Raw genomic sequence first — 10,823 nt, 5'->3', positions numbered from 1 at the left:
CATGTTAGGTCCAGTTTTAACTAAACTGGAGCTCTCCAGTGACATCTGGAGAGCATGAGGAAATGTCCGAAATATTAGAAGTCCAGTTGCATTGTACAGGTTTAGCAACTGATGACTCCCTCCAGTTGAGATCAGACGACTAGAATCTGAAGAACCTCTCAGTTGAAGTCAAAGACAACAAATGGAAGATAGAGATTTGCAATGGCAGCGAAGCCCAGTTGACAATCTTACCAGATCAATCCTGGAGAATCCTCCAGTGTAAATGCTCTTACAAAGCTTTACACTGATTACGAGGAGGACCTTTTTACTTTACATCCTTTTTAACCGGACAATATTTGTCTTTGGATAAAGATACAAAGATGTAGAGTGTGTTGAATACAGTAACCTTTTGTCTTACTTTATTTAACACACACAAAGGATTATTTAAACAATACTTTTGTGTGCTGTCAACCATATTGTACATCGAAGTTGAGATCCCCATGCTCAATCTTCGACTATAATATAGGTCCTTGCACAAGCTGTTTCAATAACTTTGCAAATACATATTTCTGCAATATTGGTGCTTGTGAAATTCAATATTCTCTCAATCGTAAAAAGGAACATTTCACAACTCTAAGTGTTCGATTGTTAAGGAGAATTTCCAAGTTTTAGATCAATTGTAATTCAATGGTTGTTAGGATATTACATCTTGTATTATCTGGTTCCGCAACAACCTTGTATTTTATTTGAACAAGTAATAATAAAATACACTTGAAAATTACATATTTGTCTCACCAGTTTATATACTCGTCATTTTATATGTATTGCACTTATTTATTCTGTAACTCCAGCTAACCTGGTAACACGATCAATCTAAACTGGTCACTTCCAGATTAATTGATCGTGTTGCAAAGTTCACTCACCATCGACATAGAGGTGTCTCTTCAGCCCCCATCTAGTAATAGTTGGGACTTACAAGTGGTATCAGAGCAGGCAGTTTGAATTGTTTCATTCTATAACCTGAGTTTGTTCGATGGCTGCTGAAGGTGAGAATGGTTATGGTCCAAATGAATCTAATCCTAATATTGCTACTCCTTTAAATACTAACCCTCCTCCTCCTCCTCCTACCTCCTGGGGCTAACCACGTTCATGTACATTACTCCAACTCTCCTGTTCCCAAATTCGATGGGAATGGTGAGACATTTGTACATGGAAGGCTAGAATGCTCTTGCATTTTGGTGGGATAGAGAGGTATATGTTGAAAATCCTTAAGGATGGACCATATATACCCATGTCCAGTGGTGTTAGCCCTCTTCTCGACCCCACTGGAGAAGAGGCACCAGGGAAAATCTGAGGAACATTGGTCAATGGGATCGCAGATTGTTGATCTTGATACCAAACTAAAAACATGATTCTTTCTGCTATACCTGAGGAACTAATTCCTACTCTTGTGCTATTTCCATGTGCAAAATCTATGTGGGATGAATTAGTTCTCCAGTTTGAAGGAGGAAATGACACCATTGTCACTAGAAAGGTTGCTCTCAACAAGAAGTATGAATCCTTCTTTGCTCTTCCCATGAAAGTTTAACTGGTACTTATACCAGATTTACCGGCCTAATTAATCAACTTAGAGGCTTGGGAGTGGAGAAGGATAAGGATATTCTTCTTGAAAAATTCTGTGATGTTTTGCCATCCAAATGGGCACACATGGTTCTTGTCTTAAGACAAGGAAAGACCTTGCACAGCCATACCCTTGCTTCCCTTTATGGAGCCTTCAGATTCACTGAAGATAACGATGCTGCAAGATTGCTGGCTGAGCAAGATGCTTTAAACCATGCTCAGAGTTCCAAGGCTGCCAATTTTTCCGGGCAACCTTGTGCTGCTTTAATGTCTAATGAGAATGTCCAGTCACATTCTGTGAAGGAAATGTTAAACACCTTTTGAACTCTGGCCTGACTCTAATCTCAGTGATGGTTGTGAGAAACTGACGATGATGATCTGGTAGCCATGATTGCTAAAACCTTTAATAGGTTTAAGCATAAATCTAATCGATTTAATGGGTCCAATAATGCTTCCAGTTCATTTCTATGGATAAGGCTAATCTTACCTGCTACAAATGTGGTAAGAAAGGCCATTTCATGAAGGAATGCAGATCTAGTCAAATGAACAACCAAACTGGTCCTATTGTCCCAAACTTTGTTAAAACTGATGACTATAAGGCCAAATACAAGAAACTTAAGGCCCAGATTGCTCTCATGTCTCTTGATCAAAATAATGAGAAAGAAAAGAACAGGTGCATGATAGCTCAGACTGAAGGGAAATGGGAACTCTCTGATGACTCATCTGATGATGAAGAAGAGATTAGAGATATGTGTTTCATGGCATTGGAGAGTCAACAACCAGTGGTGAAAGATGATGTTGTGTCTGGAAGATGGGTTGATATCATCTTAAAGAAGGTAAGGGATTATGATATCGAAATTGATTCAGAATTGAAACTGGATATTGCTGAATCATTGAATGATGACTTATTATTTGTTGAAACCATGAGAACTGACTGTGAAAGATATTTAGAAACAGTTTGGATGAATTAAACAACATGAAAAGTCAAGTAAATGATTTGCAAAGTGTCCAGTTGGCTCTTAAAGAGTCAGATTTGAAAAATGAGGCATTAGAAAGAGATAACCAAAAACTAAAACTTGATCTTGAAAAGGAACATATGGTTATCAATCTTGGGTACAAGCATCTGGCAAAATTATGACGCTTTTTCTAAAACCATTGATGCTCAAAAAACTGCCTGGAAATCTGGTGATCTTCAGATGGCCGCTGTTTTACCCATAATTCACCAATTGCCAGAATCTGTCAGAATCGAAACTCCTTATGATTCTTCTGACACACTCAAATCTGAATCAATAAGACCAACCCTGTTGAGGTCAAAACTGGAGCCAAGAAGGCTAAAGCTCCAGTTAAAAGGAACTGGTGACAATCCTTTACCTCATAAGTCGAGTGAGTCCTCTACTCTAAAGACTAAAACCCCCGCTGTGCCAAAGTCCAAAGGCCAGCAGCCTGAAGAAAAAGACATTTTGGTTAAAATGGAAAATCAACTCCAAAATTTGTCAAGGCAGGTACAAAGTTGTACTGCCAGAATTAAAAATTTGGAAGGAGGTGCATCCTCTTCTGTTGAAAAACAAATTGTCAAAACTCCTCCTCAAAAACAAAAGATAAAACAATCTGCTCAGAAAGGAGCATACATCGAAAAGAAAAAGGAGGTCAATGCTCCACTAAAACCAATTGTTTTTACTCCAGAAACTGGAGAGAACCCTCCAGTTTCCTCATCCAGTTCAACACCCAGTCAAGCACATGGGACTTCTCAGAAGAAGTCCAGTGGACCCATCAAGAAAAGATGGGTTCACAAAAATAACTGATCACTTACTTGGTATGCAGGGCGATCGAAACAAAAATATTTGGTATCTGGACAGCGCAGCTGGCCGGACTATGACCGGATGTAAGCCCTGCTGGAAGAGTTCACTGCATGCGATGGACCTGCAGTGACATTTGGTAATGATGGAAGTGGGAAAACTGAAGGATATGGTGTTGTTGACAATGGGCAGATTCAATTCACTAAGGTTGCATTTGTAAATGGTTTGAAATATAACCTGATAAGTGTCAGTCAACTTTGTGATGATGGATATAGGGTACTGTTCGACATTGCTCAAGGCACTGTTTTTAACAAGGATTGGAAGGTAGTAATGATTGCACCAAGAAAAGGGAATGTGTACATCATGAACATGGAGCCTACTCCAAAAGAGCATTGTTTCTATGTCAAGGCTGATGAGGACACCAACTGGCTGTGGCATAAACGGTTATCCCATCTTAACTTCAAAAATATTAACAAGTTGTCAAGAAAGCAACTAGTTGATGGGATACCTTTGTTTTCCTTTAAAAGGGAGAAGCCATGTCCAGGGTGTGAAATGGGCAAAAAGAAAAGAGCCAGTTTCAAGACCAAACAGAATTTCAGCATCACTGAACCTCTTCACATGCTTCATATGGACCTTTTTGGTCCAGTGAATGTTCAAACTAAAGCTGGTAAAAGGTACACTTTGGTTGTGGTCGATGAATACACCAGATTTTGTTGGGTGATATTTATCAGATCAAAGAGTGATGCATCTGGTGAAATTATCTCTCTCATCAAGCGAATTGAGCTCAAGTTTACCAAGAAAGTTTGTCAGTTGCGAAGTGATAACGGTACAGAATTCATGAATAAAGAATTGGAGACATTTTGCACTGACACTGGCGTTTCTCAAAACTTCTCGTCAGCTCGTTCTCCAGAACAAAATGGTGTGGTTGAAAGGAAGAATCGCACATTGATTGAAGCTGCCAGAAGTATGTTATCTGAATCTGGTCTTCCCACCTGTTTTTGGGCTGAAGCTGTAGCAACTGCGTGTCACACCCAAAACCGGTCAGTTTATGTAAGAGACATAGGAAGACTGCCTATGAAGTCCTCAGGAATCGTAAGCCAAATGTTGGATATTTCCATGTATTTGGCTGTCCAGTTTACATTTTAAACGATTCCAGTCAGTTGGGAAATTTGATGCAAAAGCTGACGAAGGTGTCTTTGTGGGGTATTCAAATATTAGAAAAGCCTATAGAGTTTATAATTATAGACTCCAAAAGGTACATGAGACAATTCATGTCACGTTCGATGAATCAAATGAAGCAATCAACAAAAGACCAACCCTTGATTTATCTTCAGTTGTCCCAGTTGATTTTGGTGTATCTGATCAGGTTCATCAATCAGTTAGTACACCAGAAAATGTTTCCAAACACCAAGTCTTGGAACCAGTTAAGGAAAAGAACTTCTGTGACACCTCATTCTATCCTTCTATCAGTTTTAACCTACCTGAAAAACTGGTAATTGGATCTGATGTGCGTGCCACAACAACATCAGAACCAGTTCAAGCTTCTCCAGTTCTTCAAGAGATACCTTTGTTTGAAGATAATCATGTTAACTCTTCAGTTGACACTAATGATGAAGTTGAAGTAGTTTGGACTGATTCTCCTCCTGTTGCTGCAACAGTTGGAGATCGTCAGGTGTCTTGCACTGATGTTGTATTATACCAACCTAGTCAATACACTAAATGGACTGCTGCTCATCCCATTGAGCAGATTATTGGCAATCCAGATAGTGGGGTTCAGACTAGAAGAGCCACAAGTGATCAATGCTTGAACGTCACCTTCTTATCACTAATTGAACCGAAGAAGATTGACGAGGCTATGGCAGATCCAAGCTGGGTTGAAGCTATGCAAGAAGAACTCAACCAGTTCGAAAGGAACAATGTTTGGGAGCTTGTTCCTTGTCCTCCAGGGTTAAAGAGAGAACCCATTGGAACGAGGTGGGTCTACCGGAACAAGATGGATGAAGATGGCAACGTTGTCAGAAACAAAGCTAGATTAGTTGCCAAGGGTTATTGTCAAGCAGAAGGTGTTGATTTCGATGAAACTTTTGCTCCAGTTGCAAGACTTGAAGCCATCAGAATTTTCTTGGCTTATGCTGCTCACTTGCAATTCAAGGTTTTCCAGATGGATGTAAAAAGTGCGTTTCTGAATGGCACATTGGAAGAAGAAGTGTATGTTACGCAGACTCCAGGCTTCATAAATGAAAAGCATCCATATTGGGTATATAGACTGAACAAAGCTTTGTATGGTCTTCGACAAGCCCCTAGAACCTGGTATGACACTCTAACTAAACATCTTCTCAAAAATGGTTTTCAAAGAGGTGCAATTGATAATACCTTGTTCATCTTGAAAGAAAAGGGTAATATCTTGCTGGTACAAATTTATGTTGATGATATTATATTTGGGTCAACTAATGATGGAATGTGTAAAAGGTTTTCGAAAATTATGTCTCAAGAATATGAGATGAGTTTAATGGGTGAATTAACATTTTTCTTAGGTTTACAAATCAAACAAACCATGGATGGTATCTTTATTAACCAAGAAAAATATGTCAGAGATTTGTTGAGAAAATACAAATTTGATTCAATCCCATCAAAAACCACACCTATTTCAGCTCCATTAAATTTGGACTCTGACCCAAATGGAAAATCAGTGGACCAAAAAGAATATCGTGGAATGGTTGGTTCACTGATGTATCTAACTGCCAGTCGACCAGATATAATGTTTGCAACATGTTTATGTGCCAGATTTCAGGCAAATCCAAAAGAATCACACCTGCATGCTGTTAAACGCATTTTCAGGTACCTGAAAGGGTGCCCTAGCCTTGGTCTTTGGTATCCCAAAGGCTCAGGGTTAGATCTAATGGGTTATTCAGATTCTGACCATGCAGGTTGTAAGATTGATAGAAAATCCACAACTGGTGGATGTCATTTCCTAGGGGGAAAACTGGTGAGTTGGACCAGTAAGAAGCAGACTTCAGTCTCAATGTCTACTGCTGAGGCAGAATACATTTCTGCGGCCAGTTGCTGTGCCCAGATTCTCTGGATCAAAACCAGTTACTTGATTATGGCATGAAATTCACAAGAACCCCAATCTTTTGTGACAACACCAGTGCTATTGCTATATCTCACAACCCAGTGATGCACTCAAAGACAAAGCATATTGATATCAGGTATCACTTCATTCGTGATCATGTTATGAAAGGAGATATTGAAATACATTTCATCCCCACTGATAAACAGTTAGCTGATGTTTTTACAAAACCTCTTGATGAAAAGACTTTTAAACATCTCATCAGTGAACTGGGTATGTTAAATCCTCATTAAACTGAAGAGGCCCTTCAGTTGAGGATGGTCCAGGTGATCCTTGATTGGTTGGAGATTGAACGCCTTGATGTACTCAAAGACTAGTCACTGATCAAATGGATCACATTTTTAGGGGGAAAAAGACTCAAAATATTTTTCAAATAAATTATTGAAAAATGCAACTGAAGTCATCAGTTGAAACTGGCATCTAAATTTTCTTTTGGTTGCTAGTTTGGTCTTGTCTCAAAATGGTGGTCAGCCAGATTTCATAACGTTGTGTTTTACTTGGTGGATACTTGTGACACGTGATGTTACTCGAGTGCTAACCTCGCACTCACGAACGTCACCTGACATGTCTTACGTGTCAAGACTTTTGCTGAAATGTACTGCACTTTTTATGGGTATTGGTGAAGTTAGTGGGAGAGTGGGAATACCAGCCGTCGTAGCATTAAATGCTTGATGGGAAGTATTAAATATTTTTGAATTCTCAAAATTTTGGAAAATAACTTTTTACAAATTGTTTCAAATTTTTGGAGACTAAAATATCTTTTCGTATATATTTTGGCAATATTTTACTGCCTATATATACCCCCACCAATTTCCGTCTCATTTACTTCTCTCAAAATTCCTTCATTTACTCTTTCAATCATTCACAATTCGAGATCCTTTTCTCTCTTTCTTCTTTAAGTCCAAAACCCTAAATCAAAATTCACAAATGGCTCCTAAATCTTCTTCTTCTTCATCTCGTTCTCGTGATGTGAATCTACTCACTGCTGAGTACATTCCATCACAAAATGTTATTCGTGCCACTGGCGCTCCCATAAGCTCTAAGCTTATTAAACTAAATCCAAATAATCCAATGGCATCTCTTCAAGGGCTCCAGGCCGCTGACTCTCTTATCGGGAGAATCCAATCCTTTCTTCGGATTTCTCCCCTCAGCGATGCCTTCTCTTTGAATCCACACAAGCTATTCCATGATTACTTGTGTGAGTTCTGGTACACTGCCTCTCTTTCTGAGGACTGCTCATCCATCTCCTTTCTCTAAAGGATGGGTCAGTCCCGTGTACCATCACCACTGGAACGTTGAGGGAAGCCCTTAACCTCAACTACTGGAGACATAATGAAACTCCAGTGGTGATTTCCTCCAATATCAATTTCCGCCAGGTCTTCCTTGATATGGGAAATAAGGAGATGGTGGAGGGGGATGTGTTGAAGACCAAGGGGTCCATTACAATGAAGGGGCTTTCACCATCCTGGAAGTTCTTTATGGTCCACTTGGTGGAAAGTTTGGAGGGAGTTCTGGTGGATTGGACCAGATAAACTCCTTCCAGGCAGAAATGGCGTACTGCCTTTGGAATGGGCTGAGGGTGGATTTTGCAGGCATTTTGTTCAGAAGCCTGGTATTCAAGTTGAAGGGTAACAGGGGTCCTTGTGTTCCCTTTTCAAGGTTTCTGTCCCTTTGTTTTATTCAGATTCTGGGCAGAGACGAGTACAACAACACGCAATCCTCGTTCTCTGTGCCAGAACTGTTAAGGAATCTGGACAACCTGGTGTCCACTTCTGATGAAGTCCAGATGTCCCCGAGAATGATTTTTGCATTCTCTCGAACTGATGCACCACAATCTGGTGAGTCAGAAAGGCAACTGGGCGGGCCTCAAAATAATGAGGGACCCACCGGTTTGCCTACAGAAGCGGTAACTGTGGCAGAAGCAGGAGTTCAGGCAGTTCCTAAAGCAAGAAGATCTTCCAAGAGCAGGAGATCAAGATCTGGACTCGCTGCACCTGACCAGTCACAATCTGTGACTGTGGTCTCTGAAGCCACTGCCGATGATATTGCAACTGAGGATAGAGCAGTTGTGGTTGAGGCACCAGTCACCTCTGTCCAGGGAGAAGATGCTTCGGCAACGGATCCCAAACTGATGATACCATTGAGGCAACTCAAACTGGTCATCAGGAGTCTGAACAACTTGTTCAGCCACCCCCAACATTTATGGATCTTGGCATAAATGAGGGTGTGTTTCAGCTTGAGTCTTCGGACTCATCTGAGACAGAATCTGACCAGGAGATGGCTGATGCAACTATACTTGATCAGCTCCCTTCTCTCCTTGGTCACCCCAAGAACCACATGTTTCAGTTTCCCCAACTCATGTACAAAGCTTAGAAATACCTCCAATATTCACCTCTCGCCAATCACCTTCTTCTATGGGTGTGCCTAGAAATAGACACATCCTAACCCCACCGTCGCCGTCGTTCACACCTGAGCATTCTCAGCATGAACGACACATTGAATCTCTTCCTTTCATTTCTACAACCCCTCCTCTTCTATCTACTGATGCTACTGCAACTGGAGAACCAGATATTGTCATACCTCGTCCAGTTGCACCTGTAGCTTTTTCAGCTGGTCCAGTGACACCTTCTCCTCCGTCATTGGACAGCCAGTTCGTGTCTTTTCAAACCGATCTCTCGAACCTTCTTGCGAGGGTGGAAGAGATTCAAAAGACACTGGAGAAGAACACCAAGTCCCTCTCCAGGTACCACAAGGATCATCTGCAAAATATTAAAGTGGTTGACCTGGGGATTAACAAGTTCTCTGCTAATGAGGACTTGGTGTTTGGCAAGCTGAACGAGTTAGTGGAATCCTCCAATCAATTGGCAATATCTTTAAGGGAGGCATTCGCACTGACTCAATCTGGAGTCACATCCTCAATATCCAACCTGCTGAACAATACTGTCAGATCTTCAGAGGTTGATATTAAGAATCTGGAAAGGCAGGTGCAAGAGCTGTGTAGCAAACCTGGCCTAGATGTGACAGAGCTTGGGAGTCGGTTGGCCTCTTCAGTGGGTCTCAAGATCGAAGAAACTTTGGCTGCCAGTGAGAGTAACTTGATAGAAAAGGTGATATCTGAGATCACCAAGATTGCAGTGCCCCAGGTCGATCTCACTCCAATTACATCTGAGATTGATCGGTTGAGGTGCAGTCTGGATACGCTGGCTAGCAAAGTGTCTGAACATTCAACTGCCATATCTGATCTGACCACTGAAGTTGGCAAAGGAAGGGCGGTTGAGCCTGACAGTGCTCAGGAAGTCCCTGCAACTGGGCTCTCTTCAGATGATCTCTCCATTCTCAAACAAATTTTAAAGAGTCAAGAGCAGACAAGTGGAAATGTAATGACTCAGTCTCAAGAGATAAATCATCTTTGGAGGACAGTTCGCATGCTTTGTGGAGTCTTCAAAGAGTGTAAGACAATGCAATCATGGCAGCCTCTAGATCGCCTGCCCTCTAGTCATGCTGATTTTGAAGCCATCAGGCAGGGACTAGATGCTGCCAAGGGGGAAAGGTCGGTACATGCCCCTCACACTCTTGTGAAGACTTCAAGTAAAGGGAAGGAGATTGTGGTGGCTACCAGTACTGAGGCTGGTGAGCAAGGGTTTGAGGTGTTTGATGATGTGGTGGTAGGGAGTGTTGACAAGGGAAAGGCCATTGCTGATGAATCTTTGGAACCAGCCACCGATGCACCAATGTTGGAAACTGGCAATGTCGATTTGTTGCCTCCAGTTACTGAAAGCGAGAGCCAGAAGTTAGCAAGAGTGGGATACCTGGTCAAGGAAAGGAAGAAACAAATGAAGGCGAACCAGTTTGAATCAAGAAAAAATCTTCCAACCCCTCTTGTTGATATCACTGATGCTCAACTCCTTGGCTTGACACTTGTTGAATACAAGAAGATCAAAGAAGATCCAAGAATAGTCAATGCACTGAAGGAGATGCTTGAAGTGGAACTGGACAAACACTACCAGGATGATGAGGCTGAACTGGATGCAAAGTGTTTGAATGTATCGGTGGAAAAGGCCAGAGAGATCAGATCTGAAGGGATTCTCAAGAGAACTGAGCAGGTCAAAAAGGCGGTCACCAAAGTGTTGAATCCACCCAAGTCCAAAGGAAGAAAACAAAAGGCCTTACCAAGAGATGCAAATCTGAGGACTTGGGTAGAACCATCTGAACCCACAACTGATGATATTCGAGCTGCTACACAAAAGCTGAGCACGAGCAAAATCAAACTGACAAATGAATCTGAAGCTCGCACATAT

Source organism: Erigeron canadensis, chromosome 9 (assembly GCF_010389155.1).
Source record: "Erigeron canadensis isolate Cc75 chromosome 9, C_canadensis_v1, whole genome shotgun sequence".
Classification (NCBI taxonomy): domain Eukaryota; kingdom Viridiplantae; phylum Streptophyta; class Magnoliopsida; order Asterales; family Asteraceae; genus Erigeron; species Erigeron canadensis.
The sequence above is the reverse complement of the archived record's forward strand: the minus strand, read 5'-3'. Positions refer to the sequence as shown.